We start from the raw sequence: 19,033 nt of genomic DNA, 5'->3' as shown, positions 1-19,033 counted from the left end.
ACTTCTTTTGTTTCAGTTTCTTGGCTTTTGATTTATACTCATGCTTGCTTTTTTATTTTAAGAATATGATGAGTCCTTATTCATTCAGACTTACTAGAAAAGGACTATTCCAAATGATTGAGAAAGCTAAACTATCATTTTAAAATAAATTGAATTTTTTAACCATCGAAAGTGTATTTAGAACTTGACCTATAAAGTCCTCTAAAAGAGCTCTTAAAGAGATTGAATTATTACTTAAATAAAAATGATGTATATAGAATTGTGATACAAAGATATACTTCTGAACAATTATCATTATATTTGATTCTTTATCCTGAATTAAACTATTCCCCTCCTGATACTGCCCAAATGAATATTGAATTATGTACTGCACTTCCACTTTGCTTAGGTTATAAAAATTGACTTTAGAGCATAAACTTACTGTCCATTAACTTTCACCTAAATGGCACTGGGTTGCCATTTGGTTAATTATATTTGGAGTTCAAAGTTGTGATTATGGCTGATTTATCAGATGTAATCTTTTAAAGGCATAAAATTAAATAATGGCAGTATAGGTAAAGAAGGTTAACTTTCCCTCAGTCATAAAGATTAATGGTCTTGATTTTCATAAATATCCGGGATGTTGATATAGTATGCTTTGCTTTTGTGTGGTTGGGTTGTATAAACTCCAAGTGGTGAAATTCAGGGAACATTTTGCCAACCATGGGTCTTTATAGGTTAAAGGAACTGACCAATGTAATGACTTTCGGTTTTCAGATTGTATAAAGCTTACACAGTTATGTTCTTTTATCTCTGCCCATTGAACAAATGTGAAATCTGTACTAAATCAACCAGTAAGATATAATCCATGCCTTCATGAAGCTTTGATGGGCATATCCAATACCAAGTAAAAAGCAAATAAGTACAGTTACTACAACTTATTAAAGTAAAATCTTTGAAATTAAAAACACCCAGTGTCCTAAGATAAGAATAAGAGGGGCATGAGTGGGGTAGATGATCTTATTGTATTATTTTCTTTATTGTTCATTATTACTAATTTAATTTTCTCCTATATAAACAAAAACCAACCAATTGGTTATGCAATTGATCAAAAATTTGTTGGATTCCATTAAAATGACATGATTTTTGAATTAGTAAAATGATTGGTTCTATCTAGGTTTGATAGGTCCCTATGAGTGAATATAATCTAGACATTTGAAAATTTTTATATTTGTAATTTATAGCTTCTAAATAATTCTTATGGTAATAAAATATGCAATCAATGTAGAAAACTTGAAAGTTACAAAAAAACTCCAAAGAAATTTTTACCCATAATTCTACCACCAAGAGATAACCAGTATTAACGTCTTGGCCAGTATCCCAGTCACTTTCTAACACATGCATAAATATTTATACATGTGCATTAGTACAAGAAATCTAACTATACACATTATTTTACAACCATTTTCCACATTTTGGAACGAGACTTTTCCCATAATATTTTACATTTTTTATAATATAATTTTAGTGGCCGCATAGTATTTAATTACATTGTTGCATCTCAGTGAGTTAACCTAAGGCACTATTTATGTACATTTGTTTTCAGTTTTTCATTTTTATAAATACTTGGATGTCTATCTCTTTCCTTGCTTTTAATTATTTCCTCAGGGCACATTCCTAAAAGTAAAATTGCTTGGTTAAACTCCTGAGTCTTTGGATATGTGATGAAAAATATCCCCTGAAAAAAAAAACCATACTGATACAGACTTCCACTAGCTGGAGACATGTCCACTCTCACCATACCTCACTTTTACTAGGTACTTGTTTTGATTTTTAACTTTTGTCATTTTAGTAGTCATAAAATGACTAAAAAACCATGTTCTGTACTTTATATTTCATGTGAAATTAGAATACATATTTAATGATGCTTTAAGATTTGTAATGCTGCTTTAAAAATAAAACTAGAAACAAAATCAAATTTAGAGGAAATGGGAGCTTCTAGGATATGAGCATTGTGGAGACAAAGTTCAAGGTGATGCTGTTTACAGAAGCAAATCAACAAATTACAAGAGAATACAAGTAATAGAATGGGAACAACAAAAGCTCCTATTTAAATAAAAGCAAGCAAAATCAGGGCAGAGAATTCTTTGTCCCCCACAAATCAGAGTTTGCTGTAATCTCTGATGAGAAATATATTCTTAGGTTGGTAAATATGGTTGTACCTTAGAATGCCTGTGACTTTTCTCTTGAAAGAGTTTACCTTGACAGAATCTGAAAGAAGTGAGTTGTCGGTGAAAATGACATTCTACTAGAAATGGTAAATGGAAAATCTTAAGTTTGGGATCCCTGGCAAATATCTTTCCCTATTAAAATAGTTATCAAAATTAAATTATATAAGAAAATTGGGTAGCAGTGTTAAATACAGTGATAGAATGTTAGAATTGAACAGGATTTGGAAGACTGTCTTATCCAGCCACTTATTTTACAGATAAAACAGAGTACTGCGGAGATGAAGTAACTTTCCCTGAGACCCATACCTGGTAAGTAATGAAAGAAAAAGTAAATACATTCGAACAAATATTTTGAAAAACATGGAAGTTCTCCATAATCTAGCACTTCATATATAACTGCAGTTTGGCATATGAATTTTGAAAGTACTTATTATATACACATAAAAACCATTATTTTTATTTTTTCAAAAAGTGGAATCATACATAAAAATGGTTCTACAAATTGTTCTTTTATGTATATTTTGTAGAGACACAATGTCTTATTTTCTCTCTAACACTTGGATGGTATACAGCAGAGGGTTGCAAACTATAGGGGGCTAGATAGTGAATACTTAGGCTTTGTGGACCCTACAGCTTCTGTCACATACTCAACCCTGCTGTTGGGTTGCAAAAACAGCTCTGGTCAATATGTAAACAAGTGGTGTGACTACATTCCACTAACAGCAGGCAACATTTGTCCTGCAGATTGTAGTTTGCTAATTCTTGAAATACAGAAGGAAAAAAATTAAGTTGATTTAGAAAACAATGAAGCTGAAGGAGAAATACAGTGTTTATCATAGATGTAGATGGCAGGAACTGGATTTGAGTTTCCAGTGTTAGCCATGACCTTGGTGAAGGTAGGTAGACTCGCAGGCTTCATGAGCAGAGTGTGAGTACTGATACCCAGATTGCAGGGTTGTTTTGAAGATTAAATGAAATAATTTATGTAATTTATCTGTTAGTAGGTAAGAAAATTCTCTTTCTTTTGGGATGGGGTAAAAGCAGAATTTATGTACTCACATAGATGAAGCATTTGAATAAGGAAGAAGTGGCCAAATTTACTGTGTCTCAACAAGTCAAAGACGTACATCATATGGATCCCCTTAAAAGTCGTGTTTCAAACTGTTGGCAAAGGTTGTGTAGACATAACTATTACCAGAATGGTCCTGAGATTTCCTGAGAAAGGATTAACATACTTGGCCTGGAACTTTTGCAATAAGGGAAACATTATAGTTTATTTCATAGTGATTTCAAAAAAGATAGAAGACTTTTTAGAGGGAAAATCTAATTACAGTGAAAATAAAATTTCATTTATTCATCATTTCCTTCATTATATTTTGGGGGAAAGATAAATATGTACATACAAATAATAGCAAAGGTAAACATATCCAAGTGTACTAGGAGAAAATAAGGAATTGATGTGATGCGGCTTAACTATAAATTTCTCTTATTATAATCATATTTTTATTTAATCTTCCAGTGTATCTACTGGGTAAGTTCAATCTATAGCAGTTCCAAATAACTTAATTGCTTTTCTCTAATTGATTTTGAACTTAATGTATTTTTTATGATTTTGTAACTTTGTTTTCTTCTCTGCTTGGTGTAGTTATACATTCCGTTGAGTACTTTAAGATTTGAACACAGACAGCTTTCTTGGTATTTTGTTTTGCTGTTGCTTTTTATTCAGAGCTAGCCGCTTTTATCTAAACTTAAATGTAAGCTGGAATAATTCTAATTTATTGTTGCAGTTTAATACCAATATATTGATCCACTAAATTTTATATTTTGGAGAGAAAGGTGTTTTATACTAGTTAAGTATTAATAATGACGATGGTTTACAATTTAGAGGGAAAAAGTGATTCAAGTTAATGTTCATTTCTTAGAATAAGTATATGAATTTTTGAAAAAAGAACTTACCCAACTTAATAACACAGCATATACTCTACTAAAGTTTAAGTAATTAAAACAGTTTGGCACTGGCATAAGAGTAAAGAGTGAAATCAATAGAACAGCACATCTGGAAAAACTCTAAATATTGAAATTTAATATAGAATAAAAGTGGTTTTCAACTTGAGAAAATAATAGTAGAATCAAGAATCAATGATGGGAAACAAGAATATAGAAGTATAAAATATCTTTATGGCAAAAGGTAAATGAAGCTAAAGCATTTTTGTAAATGAAAATGGAATGTGTTTATATCAATAAATCCATTAAAATAATATAAATAATTCGGTGGGAAAATAGATTACATGAACTGGATATTCTCAGAAGAGATAGCAATGGCCAATGAAGAAAATGAAAAAAGTGTTCAAGCACACTAATATTTAAATACATATAAAAGCTGTATTTTGTGTTTTGCCTTTTATTGACAAAATGTAGCCTTGATAACAGCCAGCAATGGCAAAGCTATAGGAAATCTCTACTCTTATTCCTTGTAGGTGGGACTATAGCATGAAATAACTTTTTCTAGCATAAAATTGGCCAATATCTATTAAAATTTTAATTACAGACATTCTGTAACCCAATTGTCTCACTTCTCAGAAAATATTCTACAAGATGACTTAAGTTCACATGATACATGTTGAAAATGCTCACTGTGCATTATAACAGAAAATAAAAGCCTGCTGAAATCATGATATGTCAACATAATGAAATATAAGTATTGATACGTGCTATAACCTGGATAAACCTTGAGAACACTATGCTAAGTGAAAGAAGCCAGTGCAAAAGAACACATATTGTCTGATTCCACATCTACAAGAAATGTCCGGAATATGCAAATGTTTAGGGACAGAAAGTAGCTTATTGGTTGCCTATGTTTGGGGCCAGTAGAGGTGAGATGGGGAGTTATTGCTAATAAGTGTAGGATTGCTTTTTGGGGAAAATAAAAATGTTATCAAATTAGACCATTGTGATAGTTGCAAAATTCTGTGAATATATGGGAATCATTCAATTGTACATTTTAAATAGGTGAATTTTAGAGTATGTGAATCATGTCTCAAAGGGTTTTTTTTTTTAATGCACATGTTCAAAACTAGGAATGATGAAACTTGAGTCATACAACTCAGAGTTGGTGAAACTCTCTTTTGACTTTTCAGATGAGAACTGTGTAACTTAGGACAACTTCTGAGATGCTTCTTAGAGACAAGGAATAATAAAGGGTATCAGTGCTTCAGCTGTCTGGAGTTGTGACTAAAGATGTAACACTACCTTTTGAATAGCCACAGAAGTTTTCCCGGCAAATATAATAGAATCTATACCAATGGTGGTACCTGCAATGATTTAAATCATACAAATTGCATTTTGAGGAAATTATTTTATTCCCCTCTCAATTCTGCTTTAAAACTTCTGATTCTCTTGATAAGAAAAGTGGTTTGAAGGTGTTATGTCTTCTGTATCTCTTTGTAACTGAGAGAGATCAGATTTGAGACCCAGAGCTTTCCTCAAGCCGCGCCATCTAACTTGAACTCAATTACATTGTTTGCTTTCCATCCTATTTCTTTTTATGGGCTACCTTCTATTTAAAGTAAGTGAAGCCAATTTAGTATTTATGGCAGTGTCATAATTTGTCAATTTTTAAATGCACATATAGTAAAAAACAAAAAAACATGAAATAAATGTGCGTGAAAAATGCTTCCAACAGGGCAAAATGTATGCCGGTGGAATCTGACTAACTAAAGTTTAAGAAACAACTTAAAGACTACCACAGTCATAAAATCTTGAGGTTCAAAGGGGTCTGTAGGCCTTGTAGTTTGAGATAATTTGTATTTTTATTTTTTGTTAAAAATGAGGAAACAGACCTTGGGATGTTAGGGTCTTGCACAGGGTTACCACGGGTTATATTTTCAGACTCAGTTTCGAGATAAGAAAAGCACTGTTAGCTCCTCTTACTCCATATCACTAAGAGTCTCAGAAGTTGTGGCTTAGGAGAGCCAGACAGAATTAAGCAGGACTTTGTGACTTACCAAGACTCAGGGAAGACTTTACCAAATGCCAGATTCAAATGATCTCTTCATTTCTGATTGCAGTTGAATATTTTTGAACTTTTATTCTCAGGGCAGCCATAGAGACAGAGAAGGGATTACAAAAGTTAAGGAAGATGCGGGGCAGTGGGTAGATAGAACCTAGCTTGCCTTATTGTAAAAACGCCAAAGCTAATTTTGATGATTGCTTTAGTGATATACTGATAACCAAGATTAAAGCAAGCAGGCATCCACTTTAGGATATGAGAACTGGAATTTTAGATTTCATTATAAGATTGCCATCTCAACAAAATAGTAATATAATGGCAATAGATTTCCATTTTTTCTCCATTTCAGTTGAAATATTATCTCATAAATATACTTTGATACAAAAGAGATCTCTCAATTTTATGATCGCTCTATTTTATTCTTATGCTGATTTATCCCCAAAATATCTTTTTGATATACAGCTTCAATATTCTTGCCAATGTCCATGACATCAGCAATCAAAAATAGCATTTTTAAATGTCTTTTTCACATACAGTTGTAAGTTATCCAAAAAAGAACTCCTGCTTAGTGCTCACTGAAACTTTCTTACAGTATTACCAAGAGACATTTATGGTTCATGTAGCTAATTATCCCAAGAGGGTGGAAAAAACATCCATGAAAGGGGTCAACTTCACCCAGTGCTATTGTGAAATGTAGGTAGGGAAAACAGGGAGTTAATAATACTAGAAGGAAGTGCGGTTTTTTCAAACTATGTTTTTAGGAAACTAACGTTCTGAGACCATGTAGCTAGAAAATAACAGAGCTCTGTGTCTCTCTATTCCACTAGACTCAGAGCCCCACAATCTGAATTCCAGACTAATCCCATATGGGTCAGCTTTCCCAGGCCTCAGAAGCGTTCTACTCATTGATGCTGTTAGATACAAAGGGTAGTGATCAAATGTCATAATCCATGAGGTTCATTTAGTTGAACAGGAAGAAAGCAAAGAATCTGGGATGCAAATGCCCTACACTAACCCAGCTTATGTGGGCCACGCACACGGAGAATGATGTCAGAGAGCTCATGCAGAGGAGTAAGGCAATGATGGCTATTGGCTCTGATCCTGATGGAGAAGGAAGTCACTATTACCTGGCACACCTCGGGACTTTTAGATTGGTTAAGTCTGCTTCCTTTGAAACCCTACTCTAGAACTTCATTTGTTTTTTCAGTTTTTGGGGTCACTTCTACAATATTGTGGAATTTTTTAAAAAATCGTTATTACCTTAGTTATTAAAACTCCTTGCAAACAACCTGAGATTCTCCTGTTTTGTATATCATTTCTTCCTATATCAAGTAGGAAGAAATATCACTATATCACTTTAGTAAAACTCAAGCTCTCTGAAATATTAGTGTTAAAAACTATCAGGTTACTAACTCTGCTTTTCCTCTAGACAGTGCATTGAAAAATCTGAAGATGTTCTGGTAGAGGATAATTTTAAACTTTTTTAATAGAATAAATTAATCTTTGAAGTATACAAGCAGCAGTGACTATAGTTCTGATAGTGTGATACTGATTCAAGCACTGTAAAAGTGTTTTCGCTAGATGTGCCACATATTCTAGTAAAGTCTTCTGTTGCTATATATGTGATCATTTAAAAACGCTAACCAAGATAAAGATACGATTGTTCCACTCAAAGTATGAACAGAATTCATGACTCTTTTTCTTATCACAGAGAGCAGAGACTAAAAGTCCTTCAAATAAATGTGTAGTTGGATGACACTTTGTACCATATCTGAGAATCTGGAATGCAAATGCTCTACACTAACCCAGGTTATGGGTCACACACATGAAGAATGATGTCAGAGGGCTCACGCATAGAAGGAAGGCAATGGTGGCCATTGGCTCTGATTCTGATGGAGAAGGAAGCCACTGTTACCTGGTGTATCTTGTGATTTTAACACTTTGATGACCTTTGTGGTTGTTCTGTGGATGACTCTCTTTTACCAAGAATGAATATATTTTTAAAGAAAGTGGTATTGCTTTCTGTGGATGACTCTCTTTTACCAAAAATGAATATATTTTTAAAGAAAGTGGTATTGCTTTCTTTAACTAGTGCAGAAATGTGCAATTTTATTTCAGCAAATGCAAAGAAGATGAATTTAGATAGAATATTCAGCATGTAGAATAAACAGATTTTTTTTCTAAATACCCCAAGATTCCCTTATTACTGTGGTGTCTAAAGAAGCTGCTGCCCTTTCATTTTAATGTGAGAGACAAATAATTTCCTTGTATTTTTCAAGTCTGTCAGATCATAAACAAATTGCCTTTGATAAAACATGCTTTCCATTTCTCCAATGTAATATTCAGTTTTCATTTTCATAAAAGGTTGTTTATTTTGATGACTTGAATTGGGTGACTAGAATGTCAGTGTCTATACTCATCAGTAAAGATTATGGACTGAGTTAAAATTCAGGAGAGCACATGTTACTATCAAATTTATTATCCATAAATATTTTTCTGTTTTTAATACTTGAAAATCAAGAGTAACAGGTCATTTGAGTTAATAATCTGTTCCCTATTCTTACCTAAACGTTACTTAGGAATAAAGGCAATTTGGGCAAATCCAGGAGTTTCAACTTCTAGAACTCCTACTCCTATGTCAGTCACCTTTGACATTTTACTCTCCTGACTCTGAGTGTATATGTGCATATGCATATGTACACACACATGCACACACACATGCACACATCTTTCTCTCTCTTACCCTATCATCAGGCAGATTTCCAAAGAAGTTTACATTTTTGAAAAAATCTCCAATTACAAAAATAGTATATAAACATTGTAGAAAATTCCAAAAATACAAAAAAAAAAAAAACCCCAGAAAAATAAAATAAAAATTATCTTTGTTAATTGCCATATTATACTCCTTTGTCCTCATCTTAGGTAAACCTCATGTAATAAGTTATCATCTGAAAAGCTGTTCTCCTATATCTTGGCTCACCGGTCTGATCACGTATTCACAGTATTCACTCCCCTTCTGGGGAGTGGTACTGTGCATTCTTCTCCAAAGCCCTGCCTCAGTTCCAGTCAGCAGTGAAGTAAGCAGGGAACTACTACTGCGTGCTGGTACCATGTTAACCACTGAAAGCATATAGCTGAGAAATGCATAGATCCTAACTGGCAGATGTAGACTGACGTACACTCATTGAGAAGGGGCCCAAGCGCAAGGATATGGCTGATCATGGGTGGACACATGGTTGTAGAGAGGGAAGCCTGCCTGGAGAGGTCATTTGAGTGCCCTTGTCCTACTAAAGGCAATTGAAGCCAGAGGTTGAATGATACTGCCCAAGAGAGTATGAAAAACGAAAGTGAGCATGGGGCCCGACTTTAATGAAATCACATTTAAATAAATGAGCTTGCAAAAGAGATTGAAAAGATGCAGAGAAGTAGTTGGAAAACTAGAGAATATGATACACAGAGAGCATGAGGAAAGAATGCTTCAAGACGGAGGAAGTGGTCCATTGGTTCAGACATTGACAAGAGCTGTTTTATGATGTGATGCAGGAAAGAAACCAGACTGGAGTGGATGTAGAGGTGTTAGCAACATTTCTACATGCCTTTTATCACATTTTAATGTTTCATTAATTATTTGATGTACAGTTCTGATGTTTCCATTGTTTAAAACGTGGATTCCTTATGTGCATTGACTATATGTTATCTGTTATCCCTAGTCCTAGTACCATACTTACCCTATAAAAAGTGTTCAGTAAATATTTGAATGAATAAATCTTCCTTTGCAAACCCACTTCTCCTCCTATGCTTTCACCACCGTTGCCTTCTAGTCTTTCTCTCTTTTTGCTTCCTGCACTTTATAGGCTGTGAGGTTATATCAGTTCTTTTGCAACATCTGTGTCACAGTTTTTGGCTAGAAACAAATTAACTCCCATTCTCCCAGGAAATTAAATCTTGGCCGGGTGTGGTGGCTCACGCCTGTAATCCCAGCACTTTGGGAAGCTGAGGCAGGTGGATCACTCGAGGTCAGGAGTTCGACACCAGGCTGGCTGGCATGGTAAAACTCTGTCTCTACTAAAATACAAAAATTAGCTGCACACAGTGGCATACACCTGTAATCCCAGCTACTTGGGCCAAGGCATGAGAACCACTTGAACCCAGGAGAGGTGGAGGTTGCAGTGAGACAAGATTGCACCATTGCATTTCAGCCTAGGTGACAGAGCAAGACTCTGTCTCAAAAAAAAAAAAACCAAAAAAAAAAAAAAAACCAAAAAAAAAACCTTAAGGATTAAAGTTCAACATTCAAAAAATCTGTCCCCCTCTCCCACTCTAAGTGTACCTCCCCCACCCACAACTGCTCTCCCCTTTCATCTGCTTCTCTTTTCCTCCTTCCTTTGCTCTTTTCTAAGAGTTCAAGTTCCATTTTGACCTATCTTAGTTTGTAGAATACACAAGCTGGAGAAGAATCACTAATCACCATACTTCTCCCATGATATTTGAAAGATAGTTTGAGGAGGCAAGAAATAGATTTAGAAGGAAACTAAGAAAATGAAAAGGGGGTAATATTGAGGAATAGCTAAATTAAATAAAAAGGCTTAAATTACACATTCTGTGAGTCTGGTAACTTCTTTTTTGGTTAATTACACCAAAAGAAAATCAACAAAAGTTATGAAATGGGATGTTAGCTAGTGCTTTCTTCTACTTGTCCATGATGATGTTTTAATCCTTAGGTACCCATTAACTAAAAGGACTCGACTGAGCTTCTGTGGCCTATGGTGTAGTCCCTCAGCACAGAGCACTGCCTGGGCTGCTGAACGATGAATCTGATTGAGGCAAGAAGCACCATCTATAATGGAGGCGTCATCTATAATGGCGGCCCGCCTTTCCCTCCTGTAATGCTCAGGGGAAGAGCGGCTTATCTTCAGGATGGCCAATTCTTTATGGTTAGTATCAGAAATGAGCCTATCAATCAGCCACATGAGACCTTTAAAGGGGCAATAGGGCCATAAACTTTATGAAAAAGGCTAGAGATTGCATTCAGCCCCCAAGCAGATACACAATTACCCTAAACCCAGTTCAGGGCAGGGAGACTAAATCTTCCTCTAAAAAAAAAAAAAAACAACTCATGAAGTCAAGACCTCCCATACTCATCATGGTTTTTAAAAGAGGTAAGGGCAGTTGCCAGACAAATCTTTTCTCCGATAGCTATGCAAAGAGAAGGGCAAGGAAGAAGGAAAGGGAAGACAGAGAGGAAAGCAAGCAATTTGGCTAGAGCAGGACTGGGAGAAAGGAGAAAGATTTTTATTTTTTATTTTTTTGGAGTCTATAAATACTTGCCTGCTTTATGAAATAAACACATTGATACTGAGGGAACTTGAAAAATCCCACTGATTTATTCACTTTAGGCAGAAGTTAAAGAAAATCTCATTTTCATGAGCTTTCCTTCCTATCACTCAGTTCCCTGGTGACACAGAAAGTAAACCTTTTCTAAGGGCTTTCCCAGATAGTTTGACATTTTGTTGAATTAACTGGCATATATCGTACCAAATTTATATGCTGGATCGTTCCACCCAAGCAAGGAATGATTTCCTATAGAATAGAGTTCTTAGGTCACCAAGAGAACTCTGGAAACTTCCCAGAGTGATCTTACTTCCCATGTCTCTCTCAAAAATTCCTCATCTCACTGTCTACCACCTGGATGTAAAGGCAAGAGCACTGTAAATCTCAGAGGGAACTGTACTGTGGCTCCTTGTGTATACACTGTCACAACGTTTTATCTGGCGTATGTCAAGCACATCTGAAAGAGGAGGGGGAGGCAGGGAAAGTTAGATGAATGAGCAGTCTTTTTGCTGGGACAGTCGACTCTGTCTTGACCCTTCAGTAGCAAATATTCACACATACAAATGTTGAGACACTAAATGTACATTCTGTGGTGTGGCCTCCATTAGGGGAGCCCATCTGACCCGATTACTCATATGAACTACACAGTGAGGCTGAATTGTGAGTGTAGTTTCCTAGGGCTGTCATGACAAAGTGCCACAAGCTGGGTGGCTTAAAACAACAGAAATTTGTTGCTTGACTGTTCTGGAGGCTTATAAGTCTGGAATCAAGGTATCAGGCAAGGCCGTGCTCTCTCTGAAACCAGTGGTGGAGAATCCTTCCTTGGCTCTTCCTAACTTCTGGTTTTTTGGCAGGAATGTATTGGGTTCCTTGGCTTGCAACTCAATTACTCCAATCTCTGCCTTTACCAGCACATGGCGTTCTCCCTGTGTGTCTCTATCTTTGCATGGCTCTTATTATAAGACATTAGTCATATTAGACTAGAGGCCCACCCTACTCCAGTGTTCTCATCTGAATTAATTACATCTGCATCAAACCCTGTTTCCAAATAAGGTCACATTTAGAGGGGTAGGTCTTAAACCTATCCTTTGGGAGGGCAGGGGGAAGAGGGAGTGCACGTATGTAGTTTAACCCATAACTGTGACTATAAGAGATGTTTGAAGTCTTAATTGAACAGACTTAAACACGCTTTTCTAATTCAGTTCAATAAACACTTAACTAGAAATCACTGGTATCAAGGACTCTTAGGTGCTGTTGGAGTTATATGAAATAATCAAAATAAGACCTCCCCCCACCCATTATTTACAGAAACAGATAAAATTATAGTACTTACAATATACAAAATGCAGAGGATACAGTAGTGATTAGTAATAATAGTAGCAAACCATTTATATAGCACAGGAATATTTGCCAGACACAATCCCCAACTGCTTTACATTCTTTTAACCCTCATGACAACCCTATGTGGAAAGTTCAAGGTAGAGCCTGTTTTTTATGGAGCTTATATTCTCAAGGTATATTTGGGTTTTTTAGTCCCTGCAGGCATCAGTCATTTCATCTGTAGAATATGGTTAAATGAACTCCATGGCCATCTATTACTTTAGCATGCCCAGTGTACTAGTACTGTTGTCTCTATTGCCTTGTTGTTACATTTTAGGGGAGGATCCAGGTATCAGGGTATTAGCCTTTAAAGCGTAGCCAGAATGAATTCCATGCAAGCTCTTCCCTTGCCCTGGGATGCAGCGTTGACATTTACCAGACTGCATCTACCATGCATCTTCTGAGTCTTGAGTGCCACAAACAAAAACCAGTGCAAAATGGAGACACTAAAATGTAAGGATTTAATGGGCTTCTTAAAAATAAAACCATTTAAAAGTAAGCTTCATGCAAGTTAGGAATTTTGTCTCATCACTGCTACTTCTGCAGTGTTCAGAAGAGAAATTGGCCCATTAGTAGGTGTTCAATAAATATTTATGGAATGAATGAAAGGAATTAGCAGGAAATTTAGATCCAAAACCCAAATCATACCAGGGAAGACAGGGTGCTAGGAGATTTTGATAATCACAAGCAATTACTTTGGCTGTAAAATTAAAAATACAAACATGCCATGATACTTTGGATTTAATCTGAGACTTTGTAGAAACACAACCACACTAGAAAGAGAAGTAATATATCTTTCCCTCCACACTCAAACCAACACTCGATAATCCAAATGCCCCATCTGATTTGAGTTGGTTGGTTGTGTGTATGACATTCCTACTTGAAACTCCTTCTTGCCAAATGAGAAAAACATGAACAAAAAACTACTACTTTGGAACCTTAGTTCTTTTGCTTCCTGTCTAGACCACAAGATTATATACTCTCTTGTCACAATATAATCAGTTGGCTGAGAGGAAGGAGAATAATAATGAATTACGGAATGCTGATCAATGGCATGATTAAAAAGGTAAAAGATTCAAATTGGAAAATACTTGGAGGAGAACCTTATAAAACTCTGGTCTTATAAGGAGAGGCTATTGCTTAAATTCACCTTTTAGCCCAAAGTAATAAAGAATAAAGTAAGTAGTAGGACACTTTAACATGCCCAGTGTGCTAATATTATTGCCATGCTGTTGTCATGCTTAATGTGCTAATATTTGGGGTTAAAAAAAAAAGCTTCCCAAAGATGCTTGAAAGCCATCAGTGTGATATCTAAATGCTTTTGGGACCTATTATTTTCAAGGCAAACCATGCTACCTACAAATGGCATACACTATTTGGAGAATCCACATGAGAAATAGACAGAAAATGGTGTCTGTTGCCTTTGCCCTGTGGTGGTTCTTATCTTGACCAATCATCATTTCTGTGTTAGTCTTTGTTGCTAGAAGGCCGCATGATGATAGTGTGCCAAATGTCCCTTCTGGTGTTCTGTTCTGCCTCAGTCCTCCCATTGCCTCAAAATCTGCAAACTAAAATGTGTTTAATTTTAAAATTTAGGAAAACAACAATTTGAATCTTAAAACTGGGAAGTTTACAATTTCAGCTCAGAAGAGTAAGCATGAAAATAGGAATAAGGACACGTTCTGGAGAGCCAGTCACTGCCTTATGAGGGTGATCTGCTATGAAGACCCAGTGCTGTTTGTTAGTAGATGCGAGAGTTCGCTCTGTAACCCCATGGTCGAGTTAAGCAACCAGTCACTGGCATGTGAGCCTCAAGAGACAAAACAAGAAATGAGAAGTGATACCATTTGGGAGGGAAGATCCATTTGGGGGGGGAGCACAAATGAACTACTTGATAGAGATAACTGTTGGAAACACCATAAGATTCCCATATTTTAAGAACTTTTGGGTTTTCAGATGCAAAGAATGGGGCAAATAGCATTTGGAGACCACGATCTGATATAGGAACCTCACTGAGTTCTGTTGTTTGTGTGAAATTCAGCAGGCTTAGAAATGGCTTCTACCTACCTACAAGGAGGGTTTCATTTTACACTGACCTCTTTTTCCTGCCTTTTGAATACTGTCATTTTTTTTCTCCTAAATGAGTATTAGGGACAATTGAATGATTAAGACACCCCAGAACAAAAATTCCAAAGTCAAATATCTGCAGGAGCCAGGCAAGTGATGTGTGCATCTAAAATAATTTAGGAGTCATACAAAGGGAATATCTCAGCTATTATGAAGCAGAGGAAGCATGACCATTATGGAGGTAGCAAGACCAATGCTATGTGAAAGTGCAGTCCCTGTGTTCCCAGACTGACCTTGCTGACATTTCTCCCACCTTTCTTTGCCTTAATGTGTTTGATCCCTCAATTTTAAAACACAAATTCAATGCAGGGCATCAGTTCATAATCTCTATGTTAGGATGTTGTCCTAAGGATGCACCTCAGAACGTTAGTTCTGCAAGACAATGAAAGCCTTTCAAAATGGGTTCCATGATTGTAACAGTTGGAGAAACAGTGGGTTTAACAGTTAATTAGGTTTCTTGATTGCAGGGTTTCTCAGAACCTTAAATGTGTGACTTATAATGTAAACCTCTAAGAGTAAGCCCTGACTATGAAGCATTTCTCAAACTCATCTGACCCTTGGACCCCCTTTCTGTGGATACTTCATCAAAGTACTTTAGAAGACCACGCGGTAATTCACTTTGCAGAAATTAATGTGCGTGTAATTCCTGTAAGTGAAAATCCTAGGGGAACAGTAGATGTTGAGAAAGAAACAAATATCATGGCTACAATAAGGATGCCTGTAAGTGGCTTTGATAAGTTAGAAACCACAATTTAATTGTATAAAGTAGAAGTGGGAAACAATAGTGATTTTTTTTTTCCATCAGCTACCTTGTGAATTAGACTTTCTTATTCAGAGTGTTTGGATTTTACAGTTTTAAATTGAAAGTATGTCAAAGTATGAGACTAGAGTTGGTAAATCATGCTTTTATCCATCTATAAAATAGTCTATGCCTCAGTACATGACAAAATCTTGACTTCTGTTATTCATTCATTGGACAAATATTTCTCAAGCACCTACTACGTGTCAGGTAATGTGCCAGACACTGAGCAGAGTCTGGATTAAATTATGGATCTAGGTAGTGGCAATTCTAACATAAACCAGGGATCAAATTAAAGCGTATGTTTTCAATTCATAATTTATCACAATGGAAAACTAGTAACACACAAAGGAATAGCGTTTCCTCCCTGTGAGGGTTTTTCTGACATTTTGAAAAAGAATAGCTTTGTCCGCAACTATTTACCAAGTCATAGTATGACCTGAGTTGGAGGTTTTCAGTTACACAGGTGGCTAAAAATAGCATCTGCTTCCTGATCACCTACTGAATATCAGAATGATACGAGTGTGTTTATTTTATCCTGGACAGTTGCTACTGACCATTAAGGATCCTGGTGCTATTTGCTGTTACTCCCTAGGAATTCTACACTTCTATGTTCACACTGTTATTTGCTCTCCCTCACTGTCTCTGTCAATCTACATAAGGCCTAAATCACATGCCATATCTGCATAGTTATCTTTGACCCTTCTGACTGGGAGTAAGTGTTTCACCCTTCAAAACCTACCAAGTTACATATCTGTAGCTTTTTTTAATGACTGTTGTGACTTTCTCCTTTCTATAAAAAAAAATTAGTTTATTTCTTGAAGAAATGTATATCAAAGACTTACTACTTACTATGTATACCGCACTCATACTGTACCACTGACAAATGGAGATGAAATAGATACCAAGGAAAATGTGAGTCCTACCAGCCTCACTTTTGCAACCTGGTATATGGTTGAATATGTCTGTCTTCTGCTTAATCTGAGCTATAGTCACTGGGGCCAGGACTCTTTTCGTATATATGTAGCGCAGTGACTTGCACGTATTTGGCAAATAATTTAGGAAATGTGAACTTGATTTTCCTCACATTTCTCAATCTTGGTTCCCAGTCCTATAGTTTCAGGACATCTTAGCAAAGAAAGTTAATTTTCCTGAAAATAATGTGTCAATTCAGTTTTGAAAAACTGTTAACTCCCTCTCTTTATTGCTCAAATTTAAATTATATTTACAGGTAAAACCATCCTCTATGCTTAGCCATCAGGCACAGAGAATATGTAACACAGTCTAAGATGCAGATGTGGGGGATCTTCCAGTAATTTAGCAAGTGCTCCTGACACGTAACAAAAAAATTACAACACAATTAGAGTGTGTCTGCTTGCATTTTGTCCTCAAGTTTGCTGAGCTTATTTTTCCATGCAGATCCAGCTCTGCTTTCCTATACCCCATCTTTCTCGGTTAATAAAAATTGTCCTTCAATCTCTGTTTATCCTTTAGCCAACAAACTAGTTTCAGTGGCAGCATTATGGTTACAGCCCACAGAAACCTTTTCTGTGCAGTAATTTAGCTGTCTGTCTGGAAGTGGCAAAAGAGCAGAAAGATGGATGCTGAGCCTGGGGCATTCCTGAGCCAATACCCTACATGTCCCTACTTGGATGTGCACTTATTAAAGTAGATAGGGAAAATATTTCCCCTACTTTCTCTAGCCATTGCTACATTATAGCTGGGGGAAATATTTTTACTGGAACTCTGCTAATTGCTGAGAACCCTCTTATTATCCATATACAGAGAGGGGATGGGAGGGTAGAGATCATTTAGTGAGAGAATTGTCCTCGGGAAAAAAAAAAAATTGTAGAAGCAAATGACTGTGACATTTGTTGGAGAATCCCCTGGTAAAATATTATTTCAGCACACTGTTTTGGAGTTACTTGGCAGAGAAGAGAAAGTATGGATTTGGGAGCTTTCTGTAGAAGAGCTTGTATGAAAAGTATAATGATTTTAGGCTTATCAACTGACCAATGAATCAACAAATTGAAGAGTTATCTCTCTTGACACTTCAGTCTGTAGACTAACCAGTTGTTTATTTGATTGTGCCATTAGATTAGATATCTGAAAGAGAATGCTAGAAAACCCATAGTCAGCCTCTGGTCATCAAAATGAATTGTTAAAAATTAATTAGGATATAGTTTATTGCTTTGCAATCTCAAAAATCTTTATTAGGATGAATCAATAATTTGTTTAAAGATTTCAGCTCTCAGTTAAATTAAGTCCTTAAATTGAATAGTAAGTAGTATCCACAGAAGCAGTTTTTTTTTTTTTTTTTTTTTGAGACAACATCTCGCTCTGTTGCCCAGGCTGGAGTGCAGTGGCATGATCTGGCTCACCGCAAGCTCCGCCTCCCGGGTTCATGCCTTTCTGCTGCCTCAGCCTCCCGACTAGCTGGAACTACAGGCACCTGCCACCATACCAGCTAATTTTTTGTATTTTTAGTAGAGACGGGGTTTCACCGTGTTAGCCAGGATGGTCTCGATCTCCTGACCTCATGATCTGTCTGCCTCAGCCTGCCAGAAACAATTTTTTAATTCAGGAGCATTATATATGCTTTGAACATGTAATGGCAATTACTAGAAATCCATGGCTATTTTAGATTTAAATTTGCCCACCAAACTTATTTTCCATGAAACTCTTTTCTGCTGATATTTTTAGTGAATAAATGATTCCATGCTAAAGTAGGTTTAAAAAGTGTTCCCAATGTATTTCTACTTTTGAAGAGTTACCTTGAACATTTGCATATTAAAGATTCTGAGTAGGTCTTATGTTTAAGCTTTGTTTAAAAGCTTAATTTTGTTTTGTAAGAAACAAATTTTTTGTTTTGTTAAAAAGCTTTGGTTTTTCGTTTTTCTTTTTTCTTTTTTTTTTTTTTTGCCTTTTAATAAAACCAAGTGTTTTCAAATCCTACATGACCACTGAAGTCTTCATTGAAATCAGACCAATTACCACATGGAAGAACAAGAGACCCTCAGTCTACTTCAAGAAATGTGAGGTTACTTTATGAACCACAGTGCTTCCCATGAGGCATTTCCCATAACAGTGGGATTTCCAGGAAAAATCTCATCCAATATGATGGGAGTTATAAATAAACATCATTGTAAGTAAGGACAGCAGGTCTCTTTTTTGCTT

General features: G+C 36.0%; 1 protein-coding gene across 2 annotated transcripts in view; it reads left to right on the top strand.

The window, feature by feature from the left end:
* The window catches only part of RARB (retinoic acid receptor beta), a 771,619-nt gene that overhangs the window by 230,540 nt on the left and 522,046 nt on the right, over positions 1-19,033 (top strand). For both annotated transcript variants that reach the window (XM_015445023.3, XM_005545628.4), the window contains exon 3: positions 2,468-2,519. The gene's annotated coding sequence lies outside the window, so the exon portion shown is untranslated. The remainder of the gene's footprint in view (positions 1-2,467; positions 2,520-19,033) is intronic.

This window comes from Macaca fascicularis, chromosome 2, assembly GCF_037993035.2.
Source record: "Macaca fascicularis isolate 582-1 chromosome 2, T2T-MFA8v1.1".
In the NCBI taxonomy this organism is placed as follows: domain Eukaryota; kingdom Metazoa; phylum Chordata; class Mammalia; order Primates; family Cercopithecidae; genus Macaca; species Macaca fascicularis.
This window is presented reverse-complemented; position numbering and strand designations above follow the sequence as displayed.